At 35.6% G+C, this 13,744-nt stretch overlaps 1 protein-coding gene across 1 annotated transcript in view; it reads left to right on the top strand.

Annotated features, from left to right (window-relative positions):
- The window catches only part of nalf1a (NALCN channel auxiliary factor 1a), a gene marked incomplete at both ends in the record, with an annotated part of 253,860 nt that overhangs the window by 239,745 nt on the left and 371 nt on the right, over nucleotides 1–13,744 (top strand). The gene's annotated exons all lie outside the window — the stretch shown is intronic.

Raw genomic sequence — 13,744 nt, 5'->3', positions numbered from 1 at the left:
GACGTCCCATACAGTATACACACCTCATATCAAAACATTTTACTGCAGCATTTTGGAGTAACTTCACATTTTACTACTTCAGAGGCCTATAAAGACCTCATTTCTAATAAGAAGAAAAAAGTAATGGTCAGTTTTTACAGGGGACGTCCCATACAGCACACCTCATATCAAAACATTTTACTGCAGCATTTTGGAGTTTTGTCACATTTTACTACTTCAGAGGCCTATAAAGACCTCATTTCTAATAAGTAGAGAAAACTAATGGTCAGTTCTTATAGGGGACATCCCATATAGTTTGCATACCTCATATGAAACCATTTTACTGCTGCATTTTGGAGTTTTGTCACATTTTACTACTTCAGAGGCCTATAAAGAACTAATTTCTAATAAGTAGAAAAAACTAATGGCCATTTCTTATAGGGGACGTCCCATACAGTATGCACACATCATATCAAAACATTTTACTACAGCATTTTGGAGTTTTGTCACATTTTACTACTTTAGAGGCCTAGAAAGACCTCATTTCTAATAAGTAGAAAAAAATAATGGCCATTTCTTATAGGGGACGTCCCATACAGTATGCACGCCTCATATCAAAATATTTTACGGCAGCAATTTGGAGTTACTTCACATTTTACTACTTCAGAGGCCTATAAAGACCTCATTTCTAATAAGTAGAAAAAACTAACGGTCAGATCTTATTGGGGACGTCCCATACAATATGCACACCTCATATCAAAGCATTTTACTGCAGCATTTTGGAGTTATGTCACATTTTACTACTTCAGAGGCCTATAAAGACCTTATTTCTAATAAATAGAGGTCAGTTCTTATAGGGGACGTCCCATACAGTATGCACACCTCATATCAAAACATTTTACTGCAGCAATTTGGAGTTTTGGACAACAACGCCAGTCCCATTTACAACCCAGTTCCCAGCCAAGATCACCCAGACTGTGAGGATCAGCAGCATGAGCCCACCGAAAGCAGCGAGAATGAATTCACTTGTCCCGTCCAACCTCCCTCTCCCACCACCTCTCCAAACCACTTGTAATAAGTGTGTATGTTTCCTCAGTATCTGTATGTTTCTGCAGTCCCAAGACACTCCTGCCACCCAGTCATCTCCTCCTCCCATTTGTCCCGCAGTGCATCTCAGCCTCCTCTCAGTGGCACGGCTACATCTTGGGCCTGCTGGGAGCCATCTCCTCCTGGGAGTGTGGAGACTGTGGCTCCGCCTCCAGCCTCTGAGTGCTCCGCCTCCACTCCACCTCTACCCGTCGCCCTGGCTCCTGTGCTCTTACCACCCTCGACTCCAACGTGGACCATTGGCCATTCGGCCCCGCCGGCCTCGCCGGGCTCCCTCGGCACGTCGGCTCCACTTGGGTTGGTCATCGCACCACTTTTGCCATGGACTTGTGGCCCATTTATTGCCCTGTGGCCCTCCACCTCTTCAGCTTTGGCTAGCCCCGCACTCCCTCAGGCTCCACCTTCACATATGGTCGCTCCAGCTCAGCCTCTAACCTCAGGATCCCTGCTTCCACCTAAGGGGGTCGTCGCTGCTGCCCAGCCACGGTCGCATAGGTCTTTGTGTCTCACTGCCTCATGGCTTCTCTGGCTACGCTGTGTGCTCCACATCCATCACTGTCGTCACCACCGGCAGTCCCCATGGTGGCGTCTGGACTCTTCACTCCATGGCTACTGCCTCCTGCGCCGCCGCCGTGGGAGGCAGTCCTGGCTGTGGTCTAATTACTGGAAATGAGGTCTTTATACACCTCTAAAGTAGTAAAATGTTAAATAACTCCAAATTGCTGCAGTAAAATGTTTTGATATGAGGCGTGTATACTGTATGGGACGTCCCCTATAAGAACTGACCATTACTTTTTTCTACTTATTAGAAATTAGGTCTTTATAGGCCTCTAAAGTAGTAAAATGTGACAAAACTAAAAAATGCTGCATTAAAATGCTTTGATATGAGGTGTGCATACTGTATGGGACGTCCCCTGTAAAAACTGACCATTACTTTTTTCTACTTATTAGAAATGAGGTCTTTATATGCCTCTGATAGTAAAATGGAACATATCTCCAAAATGCTACAGTAAAATGTTTTGTTATGAGGTGTACATATTGTATGGGACGTTCCCTATAAGAAATGGCCATTACTTTTTTCTACTTATTAGAAATAAGGCCTTTACAGGCCTCTGAAGTAGTAAAATGTGACATATCTCCAAAATGCTGCAGTAAAATAGTTTGTTATGAGGTGTACTGACTGTATGGGACGTTCCCTATAAGAAATGGCCATTAGTTTTTTCAACTTATTAGAAATAAGGTCTTTATAGGCCTCTAAAGTAGTAAAATGTGACATATTTCCAAAATGCTGCAGTAAAATAGTTTTATATGAGGTGTGCATACTGTATGGGACGTCCCCTATAAGAAATGGTCATTAGTTTTTTCTACTTATTAGAAATGAGGTCTTTATGGGCCTCTAAAGTAGTAAAATGTGAAATAAATCCAAAATGCTGCAGTAAAATGTTTTGATATGAGGCGTGCATACTGTATGGGAAGTCCCCTATAAGAAATGGCCATTCGTTTTTTCTACTTATTAGAAATGAGGTCTTTACAGGCCTCTGAAGTAGTAAAATGTTACAAAACTCCAAAATGCTGCAGTAAAATGTATTGATATGAGGTGTGCATACTGTATGGGACGTCCCCTATAAGAAATGGCCATTAGTTTTTTCTACTTATTAGAAATAAGGTCTTTATAGGCCTCTGAAGTAGTAAAATGTGAAATAACTCCAAAATGCTGCAGTAAAATGTTTTGATATGAGGCGTGCATACTGTATGGGACGTCCCCTGTAAAAACTGAGCATTACTTTTTTCTACTTATTAGAAATTAGGTTTTCATAGGCCTCTGAAGTAGTAAAATGTGACAAAACTCCAAAACGCTACAGTAAAATGCTTTGATATGAGGTGTGCATACCGTATGGGAAGTCCCCTATAAGAACTGACCATTAGTTTTTTCTACTTATTAGAAATGAGGTCTTTATAGGCCTCTGAAGTAGTAAAATTTGACATAACTCCAAAATGCTGCAGTAAAATTCTTTGATATGAGGTGTGCATACTCTATGGGACGTCCCCTGTAAAAACTGACCATTACTTTTTTCTACTTATTAGAAATTAGGTTTTTATAGGCCTCTAAAGTAGTAAAATGTGACAAAACTCCAAAACGCTACAGTAAAATGTTTTGATATGAGGTGTGCATACCGTATGGGACGTCCCCTATAAGAACTGACCATTAGTTTTTTCTACTTATTAGAAATGAGATGTTTATGGGCCTCTGAAGTAGTAAAATGTGACAAAACTCCAAAATGCTGCAGTAAAATGTTTTGATATGAGGTGTGCATACCGTATGGGACGTCCCCTATAAGAACTGACCATTAGTTTTTTCTACTTATTAGAAATGAGGTCTTTATAGGCCTCTAAAGTAGTAAAATGTGACAAAACTCCAAAACGCTACAGTAAAATGCTTTGATATAAGGTGTGCATACTGTATGGGATGTCCCCTATAAGAACTGACCATTAGTTTTTTCTACTTATTAGAAATGAGGTCTTTATAGGCCTCTGAAGTAGTAAAATGTTACAAAACTCCAAAATGCTGCAGTAAAATGTATTGATATGAGGTGTGCATACTGTATGGGACGTCTCCTATAAGAAATGGCCATTAGTTTTTTCTACTTATTAAAAATGAGGTCTTTATAGGCCTCTGAAGTAGTAAAATGTTACAAAACTCCAAAATGCTGCAGTAAAATGTTTTGATATGAGGTGTGCATACCGTATGGGACGTCCCCTATAAGAACTGATCATTACTTTTTTCTACTTATTAGAAATTAGGGTTTTATAGGCCTCTAAAGTAGTAAAATGTGACAAAACTCCAAAATGCTGCAGTAAAATGCTTTGATATGAGGTGTGCATACTGTATGGGACGTCCCCTATAAGAACTGACCATTAGTTTTTTCTACTTATTAGAAATGAGGTCTTTATAGGCCTCTGAAGTAGTAAAATGTGACAAAACTCCAAAACGCTACAGTAAAATGCTTTGATATAAGGTGTGCATACTGTATGGGACGTCCCCTATAAGAACTGACCATTCTTTTTTTCTACTTATTAGAAATGAGGTCTTTATAGGCCTCTGAAGTAGTAAAATGTTACAAAACTCCAAAATGCTGCAGTAAAATGTTTTGATATGAGGTGTGCATACCGTATGGGACGTCCCCTATAAGAACTGACCATTAGTTTTTTCTACTTATTAGAAATGAGGTCTTTATAGGCCTCTAAAGTAGTAAAATGTGACAAAACTCCAAAACGCTACAGTAAAATGCTTTGATATAAGGTGTGCATACTGTATGGGACGTCCCCTATAAGAACTGACCATTAGTTTTTTCTATTTATTAGAAATGAGGTCTTTATAGGCCTCTGAAGTAGTAAAATGTTACAAAACTCCAAAATGCTGCAGTAAAATGCTTTGATATGAGGTGTGCATACCGTATGGGACGTCCCCTATAAGAACTGACCATTAGTTTTTTCTACTTATTAGAAATGAGGTCTTTATAGGCCTCTGAAGTAGTAAAATGGGAAATAACTCCAAAATGCTGCAGTAAAATGCTTTGATATGAGGTATGCATACTGTATGGGACGTCCCCTGTAAAAACTGACCATTACTTTTTTCCTACTTATTAGAAATTAGGTTTTTATAGGCCTCTGAAGTAGTAAAATGTGACAAAACTCCAAAATGCTGCAGTAAAATGCTTTGATATGAGGTGTGCATACCGTATGGGAAGTCCCCTATAAGAACTGACCATTAGTTTTTTCTACTTATTAGAAATGAAGTGTTTATGGGCCTCTGAAGTAGTAAAATGTGACAAAACTCCAAAACGCTACAGTAAAATGCTTTGATATCAGGGTGTGCATATTGTATGGGACGTCCCCTATAAGAACTGACCATTAGTTTTTTCTACTTATTAGAAATGAGGTCTTTATAGGCCTCTGAAGTAGTAAAATGTTACAAAACTCCAAAATGCTACAGTAAAATGCTTTGATATGAGGTGTGCATACTGTATGGGACGTCCCCTATAAGAAATGGCCATTAGTTTTTTCTACTTATTAGAAATAAGGTCTTTATAGGCCTCTGAAGTAGTAAAATGTTACAAAACTCCAAAATGCTGCAGTAAAATGCTTTGATTTGAGGTGTGCATACTGTATGGGACGTCCCCTATAAGAACTGACCATTAGTTTTTTCTACTTATTAGAAATAAAGTCTTTATAGGCCTCTGAAGTAGTAAAATGTGAAATAACTCCAAAATGCTGCAGTAAAATGTTTTGATATGAGGCGTGCATACTGTATGGGACGTCCCCTATAAGAAATGGCCATTTGTTTTTTCTACTTATTAGAAATGAGGTCTTTATAGGCCTCTGAAGTAGTAAAATGTTACAAAATTCCAAAATGCTGCAGTAAAATGTTTTGATATGAGGCGTGCATACTGTATGGGACGTCCCCTATAAGAACTGACCATTAGTTTTTTCTACTTATTAGAAATAAGGTCTTTATAGGCCTCTGAAGTAGTAAAATGTGACAAAACTCCAAAACGCTACAGTAAAATGCTTTGATATGAGGTGTGCATACTGTATGGGACGTCCCCTATAAGAACTGACCATTAGTTTTTTCTACTTATTAGAAATAAGGTCTTTATAGGCCTCTGAAGTAGTAAAATGTGACATATCTCCAAAATGCTGCAGTAAAATGTTTTGATATGAGGTGTGCATACTGTATGGGACGTCCCCTATAAGAACTGACCATTCGTTTTTTCTACTTATTAGAAATGAGGTCTTTATAGGCCTCTGACTTAGTAAAATGTCAAATAACTCCAAAATACTGCAGTAAAATGTTTTGATATGAGGCGTGCATACTGTATGGGACGTCCCCTATAAGAACTGACCATTAGTTTTTTCTACTTATTAGAAATGAGGTCTTTAAAGGCCTCTAAAGTAGTAAAATGTGACAAAACTCCAAAACGCTAGTAAAATGCTTTGATATGAGGTGTGCATACTGTATGGGACGTCCCCTATAAGAACTGACCATTAGTTTTTTCTACTTATTAGAAATGAGGTGTTTATGGGCCTCTGAAGTTGTAAAATTTGACAAAACTCCAAAATGCTGCAGTAAAATGTTTTGATATGAGGCGTGCATACTGTATGGGACGTCCCCTATAAGAACTTACCATTAGTTTTTTTCTACTTATTAGAAATAAGGTCTTTATATGCCTCTGGAGTAGTAAAATGTGAAATAACTCCAAAATGCTGCAGTAAAATGTATTGATATGAGGTGTGCATACTGTATGGGACGTCCCCTATAAGAAATGGCCATTACTTTTTTCTACTTATTAGAAATGGGGTCTTTATAGGCCTCTGAAGTAGTAAAATGTGAAATAACTCCAAAATGCTGCAGTAAAATGTATTGATATGAGGTGTGCATACTGTATGGGACGTCCCCTATAAGAACTTACCATTAGTTTTTTTCTACTTATTAGAAATAAGGTCTTTATAGGCCTCTGAAGTAGTAAAATGTGAAATAACTCCAAAATGCTGCAGTAAAATGTTTTGATATGAGGTGTGCATACTGTATGGGACGTCCCCTATAAGAAATGGCCATTCGTTTTTTCTACTTATTAGAAATGAGGTCTTTATAGGCCTCTAAAGTAGTAAAATGTTACAAAACTCCAAAATGCTGCAGTAAAATGTTTTGATATGAGGTGTGCATACTGTATGGGACGTCCCCTGTAAGAACTGACCATTAGTTTTTTCTACTTATTTGAAATAAGGTCTTTATAGGCCCCTGAAGTAGTCAAATGTGAAATAACTCCAAAATGCTGCAGTAAAATGTTTTGATATGAGGTGTGCATACTGTATGGGACGTCCCCTGTGTAAGACTGAAAATACTGATTGGGGCCTGGTCTAAGGGACAAAATGGCCCTGCTGGCTAATTAACATTCGACCTCCCCCATACAGCCTTTCTTCCCCTCAGAAACAAAGAACTCACACAAGAACATGGTTTAATGTGAATGTTTATCAATGACTGATATGTTTTTGGTGTCATTTGAAATGTCTCAAAGTGAGTGGTACAGATATCTCATATCCAGATAGATAACATAAAAGGTAATAAGGTTTATAGAAGTTTAGAGAAAACTGGTTAAGCCATTTGAGGGTGGTTTTCCCCATCCCCCATGTCACCTGGCCAAACAGTATAAAGGAAGGTGTGCTCTGACTCTCGGGGCTCTTCTTCTTGGCTGGACACGAATTGGAATAGGTGGTCTCTTTCTCTCTCTTTCTCTCTCTCTCTCTTTCTCCCTCTCTTTCTCTCTCTCTTTCCCTTTCTCTCTCTCTATCAGGTACAAGCTGGGTAAGATTATTTGGTGTAACCAATGTATAACCATGTTCTAGATATTTGAATTGATTGTGGAATTAATCTCTGATATCTGAAACATTAAAATGTTACATTTGATTATTCTACCTGATCTTGACATTGTTCCTTTAATGGTTAAAAGGAATAGTCAAACATTCGCTCACTTTCAGTGAGGCCCAGATATTATTAAAACCTTTCATTTATGGAGTCAGATGAATTAACGAGAAAATACATAACTAAATGTATTGTAAATTTAACCAACCAATACTTTGCACGAGTAAGGACAGAACACGTGATAACCTTCCCTGTGTATTGGCGGACCGGCATATTGGACCAATTTCACGGGCCTTACACCTGTAAGAACTGACCATTAGTTTTTTCTACTTATTTGAAATAAGGTCTTTATAGGCCTCTGAAGTAGTCAAATGTGAAATAACTCCAAAATGCTGCAGTAAAATGTTTTGATATGAGGCGTGCATACTGTATGGGACGTCCCCTATAAGAACTTACCATTCGTTTTTTTCTACTTATTAGAAATAAGGTCTTTATATGCCTCTGGAGTAGTAAAATGTGACATATCTCCAAAACGCTACAGTAAAATGTTTTGTTATGAGGTGTGTATACTGTATGGGACGTCCCCTATAAGAACTGACCATTAGTTTTTTCTACTTATTAGAAATGAGGTCTTTATAGGCCTCTGAAGTCGAATAAATTGACGTATCTCCAAAATGCTACAGTAAAATGGGACATTGAATTTCAGAAACTTTTAATGTAGTAAAAAATATATATGAAAACAAAAAAGATGTATTTAGAAAGAATGTATACTTTATTTTACTGCTTTTTTTTGCAAATAATTATGTTGTAAACCTCTAAATAAAAATTCTCTAGATGTGACCTATAAAGAAAAAAAAAACATTAGTCAAAGAAATACACAACTTGCAAAGACAACATGAGTGTAAATTAAAAGGATAACAGAGTAAAGTACAAAAACTCTCGAAATACGGCATCTTATTATATCGTCTCTCACAGATAGATAGATAGATAGATAGATAGATAGATAGATAGATAGATAGATAGATAGATGAAGAAAAAGATAGAAAAAAGAAAAAAGAAAGAAAGAGAGAGAGAGAAAAGAAAGAAAAAAGATAGATAGATAGATAGAAAAAGAAAAAAGAAAGAGAGAGAGAAGAAAAAGATAGAAAAGAGAAAGAGAAAAAAAGAAAGAGAAAAAAAGAAAGAAAGAAAAAAGATAGATAGATAGATAGATAGATAGATAGATAGATAAGAAAAAGATAGAAAAAAGAAAGAAAGAAAGAAAGAAAGAGAGAGAGAAAAGAAAGAAAAAAGATAGATAGATAGATAGATAGATAGATAGATAGATAGATAGATAGATAGAAAAAGAAGAAAAAAGAAAGAGAGAAAAAAGAAAAAAGATAGAGAGAGAGAGAGAGAGAGAGAGAGAGAGAGAGAGAGAGAGAGAGAGAGAGAGAGAGAGATTTGGGCAACTTAAGCGCTCTGAAAGCGCGTTCTCTCTGCTGTTACTGAAATTACCGTATTCACAGTAATAGGCGCACACGCTTTTTTTTTTGGCGGCTGGCTTGACCGTGTATTTTCAAACCACGGCTGGCTTGACCGCAGTATAATGTCGATATTGCTCTAATCGCATTTAAAATTGGCTTCTCAATTTAACACACTATATTTTGATGTAGCAGAATGTATTTTTATATAAAATAAAGTTATTTACCTTCCGCAGATTGCAATATGTCCGTTACACGTACGTTGTTAAAATTCGTTGTCCATTTACATCCCGCAACTCGCTCAAAATAAAAATGTAACAGTACGATGCAAAATAATCCATGTTTTAAACAATGTAAAAGCCACAGAACCGAAGGAGGCTAGTACTGAAGATCCCGAGCAGCAGCAGCGCGCGCACACACACACACACACACACACACACACACACACACACACACACACACACACACACACACACACACACACACACACTCACTCTAACAGACGAATATTCAAACTTGACCAGTAAAAGGCGCGCATAGCTGTCATTGGCCAGATTCCTGGATGACAGTCTGAATAACCAATCATGCTCAAAACAACTCGAAGAGACAGCCAATAATGTGGTAACATTGCAATTACAGGAAAAGATTACATGTTTTAAAAGAAAGAATATGAAAAAAATGTGCACGTGCTATTTATTTAGTTGTATTTGTAAGCTGGCTGTTATATTTAATCAATTGGTTAAATGGTGTCTTCATTGCAGTGCATGATAAATAAATAAAAACTTACAATAACATATAAATAATAATAATAAATAACATAAATAATATATACCATATATAACAAAATTATATTTACCACTGCTCTGCCAACAGCAGTTTAAAAGAGCAAACATATTATATATTAAACAGAGCAAACATTGCATATGTAGGCTATTCATATACAATTCTGTATACCTTACCTACATGAAAAAATAATGGATTGGTGTCATGGTGACATTAGAGTTACATTCATGTGACCCATAATGATCCTTTTGCACTTTAACAAAATATTGACCTTTCCTTTAGAAACACTCTTATGCCTAATAATGTCAACTTGCTTTTCACCCTGTGTGGCACTGTTACACAACCTGTTGGTTTAGGGTTAATCCTCTGTCCAACACAACACTTTGCTAACATTGGCATAATTCTATACAAGTTGCAACATATACCCCGGGTTTCACAGGCAAGGTAGTCCCAGACTAAAATGCACGTTTGAGCTGTTTTACCTGAAAGCAACTTGCACTGACAAATCTTAAAATATGTCAGTGCCATTGTTTTGTCTCAAGATGCACACCAGTAATGTTTCTTTTTTCTTTTTTCTAAGGCACATTTTTAAAAGCTAATTAAATGCACTAAGGCCTAATCCTGGCTTAATCTAAACTCTGTGAAACCGGGTCTGGGTTAGAAATTAAGGGTTAAGGTTAACCATAACTCTAACCCTAACCCTTGTCTACAGACTTTTATTTAACAGCATGGATAGACTCCAAGGTGTTGACTGCAGTGGTTAGGCCTTTAGCGTTGATACAGGATGAATAACTTCTCACTGTGACAGTCTGTAATGTATTTTAGCAAAGAGTGTTTGTATGGATTGTCCCTAATTAAGCTAGAGCTATTGGTGCATTCAAGTCATGTCATAAAGATCGTATTTACAAGTTGAACGCCAACACAATGATGAGAATATGAGTAGGAAGCTCAGGATTTTCTTTAACCCCGATCTTGAAGAGTTAGGGGCGTGTCAGTGGGAAACATTGTGGGATACCACTATACTTAGGTATTCAGCAGTGACAATGAAATAAGCTAATGCCTGCACAAAATATGATAGCATTAATATATAACAGTATAATATGTGATGATAAAGTTTACAGTGGCTTCATTAATTTAAAACATTAAAAAAATTGTAAAACCTCATGAATACAAACTTCCCAGGAGGACTTAAACGCACCATATGTTCCATCGTGAACCCTGTTGGCCTGCTGTCAGACCAGCAAGCTCAATTTAACAATAATTGTGTAGTTTGATTGCTAAATGTTACATTTAAAATGTTCTAGTTTTGTTAACATGTCACATTACAAGAACGTTTTTTTAAAAACACTCATCATCTCAGGTCTCAGTGATATCCTCAAAACATTTTACGAACATTGTTTTGATAATGTTCCTCCTGTTATTATGGAACATTGTGCCAATGTTTTACTGAGAACATTATATAATCTGTTATCTCAACAACATCCTCAAAACATCCTCAAAATGTTGCAAGTAAAATGTTCTAATTGTGTTAACACATAACATTACAAGAACGTTTTATAAAGAACATTCAACATCTCATCTCTCAATGATATCCTCAAAACATTTTCCTAATGTGACAGAGAGAATGTTCTTCTTTTGTTATCATGAAACATTGGGACAATGTTATATTGAGATCATTGTACAAACTTTAACTTTAGCAACATTCCCAAAATATGCTCAAAATGTTGCAAGTAGAATGTTCTTCTTTTGTTTTTACGAAACATTGGGACAATGTTATATTGAGATCATTGTACAAACTTTAACTTTAGCAACATTCCCAAAATATGCTCAAAATGTTGCAAGAAGAATGTTCTTCTTTTGTTATCATGAAACATTGGGACAATGTTATATTGAGATCATTGTACAAACTTTAACTTTAGCAACATTCCCAAAATATGCTCAAAATGTTGCAAGTAGAATGTTCTTCTTTTGTTTTCACGAAACATTGGGACAATGTTATTTTGAGATCATTGTACAAACTTTAACTTTAGCAACATTCCCAAAATATGCTCAAAATGTTGCAAGAAGAATGTTCTTCTTTTGTTTTTATGAAACATTGGGACAATGTTATTTTGAGATCATTGTACAAACTTTAACTTTAGCAACATTCCCAAAATATGCTCAAAATGTTGCAAGTAGAATGTTCTTCTTTTGTTTTTATGAAACATTGGGACAATGTTATTTTGAGATCATTGTACAAACTCTAACTTTAGCAACATTCCCAAAATATGCTCAAAATGTTGCAAGTAGAATGTTCTTCTTTTGTTTTCACGAAACATTGGGACAATGTTATTTTGAGATCATTGTACAAACTCTAACTTTAGCAACATTCCCAAAATATGCTCAAAATGTTGCAAGTAGAATGTTCTTCTTTTGTTTTCACGAAACATTGGGACAATGTTATTTTGAGATCATTGTACAAACTTTAACTTTAGCAACATTCCCAAAATATGCTCAAAATGTTGCAAGAAGAATGTTCTTCTTTTGTTTTTATGAAACATTGGGACAATGTTATATTGAGATCATTGTACAAACTTTAACTTTAGCAACATTCCCAAAATATGCTCAAAATGTTGCAAGAAGAATGTTCTTCTTTTGTTATCATGAGACATTGGGACAATGTTATATTGAGATCATTGTACAAACTTTAACTTTAGCAACATTCCCAAAATATGCTCAAAATGTTGCAAGAAGAATGTTCTTCTTTTGTTTTCACGAAACATTGGGACAATGTTATATTGAGATCATTGTACAAACTTTAACTTTAGCAACATTCCCAAAATATGCTCAAAATGTTGCAAGTAGAATGTTCTTCTTTTGTTATCATGAAACATTGGGACAATGTTATTTTGAGATCATTGTACAAACATTAACTTTAACAACATTCCCAAAATATTCTCAAAATGTTGCAAATAAAAAGTTATAATTTTGTTAACTCGTCACATTAAAAGAACGTTTTATAAAGAACAATAAACATCTCATCTCTCAATGATATCCTCAAAACATTTTCCTAACGTGACAGAGAGAACATTCTTCATTTGTTATAATGAAACATTGGGACAATGTTATTTTGAGATCATTGTATAAACTTTAACTTTAACAACATTCCCAAAATATTCTCAAAATGTTGCAAATAAAAAGTTATAATTTTGTTAACTCGTCACATTAAAAGAACGTTTTATAAAGAACAATAAACATCTCATCTCTCAATGATATCCTCAAAACATTTTCCTAACGTGACAGAGAGAACATTCTTCATTTGTTATAATGAAACATTAAGACAACGTTATTTTGAGATCATTGTACAAACTTTAACTTTAACAACATTCCCAAAATATTCTCAAAATGTTGCAAATAAAATGTTATAATTTTGTTAACTCGTAACATTAGAAGAACGTTTTATAAAGAACATTAAACATCTCATCTCTCAATGATATCCTCAAAACATTTTCCTAACGTGACAGAGAGAATGTTTTTCTTTTGTTATAATGAAACATAGGGACAATGATATTTTGAGATCATAGTACAACTTGTTACTTCAGAAACATTCCCAAAACATCTTTTGAATGTTGCAGTTAAAATGTTATATCTTAGTTTTCATATAACGTTATAGGAACATTTTTTAAAATGAGAAAACATCCTTAAAATGTTCGGTAAACATTACATTCAAATGTTTTCTTTAGAACATTAACCAAACTTGTAGGGAATGTTAGCGAAAGTTCTGAGAACGTTCCCTGCTAGCTGGGTACTATGTACTTATTGTAGTAATTACAATAACTCAGTAATAACTGATATTAGCTCCGAGCCTAACCTTAAACCTAATCTTAACCCATGTAGTTAGTTACCTTATATCACTAAGTACTTTCCTGGGTAAGTACACTGTAAGTACAATGAATGTGCACATACCGTAAAACAAAGTGTTTGAAGTAATAATTTTAGTGGAACTTTTTAC

Source organism: Abramis brama (assembly GCF_963993115.1).
Source record: "Abramis brama genome assembly, chromosome: 2".
In the NCBI taxonomy this organism is placed as follows: domain Eukaryota; kingdom Metazoa; phylum Chordata; class Actinopteri; order Cypriniformes; family Leuciscidae; genus Abramis; species Abramis brama.
The sequence above is the reverse complement of the archived record's forward strand: the minus strand, read 5'-3'. Positions and strand labels throughout refer to the sequence as shown.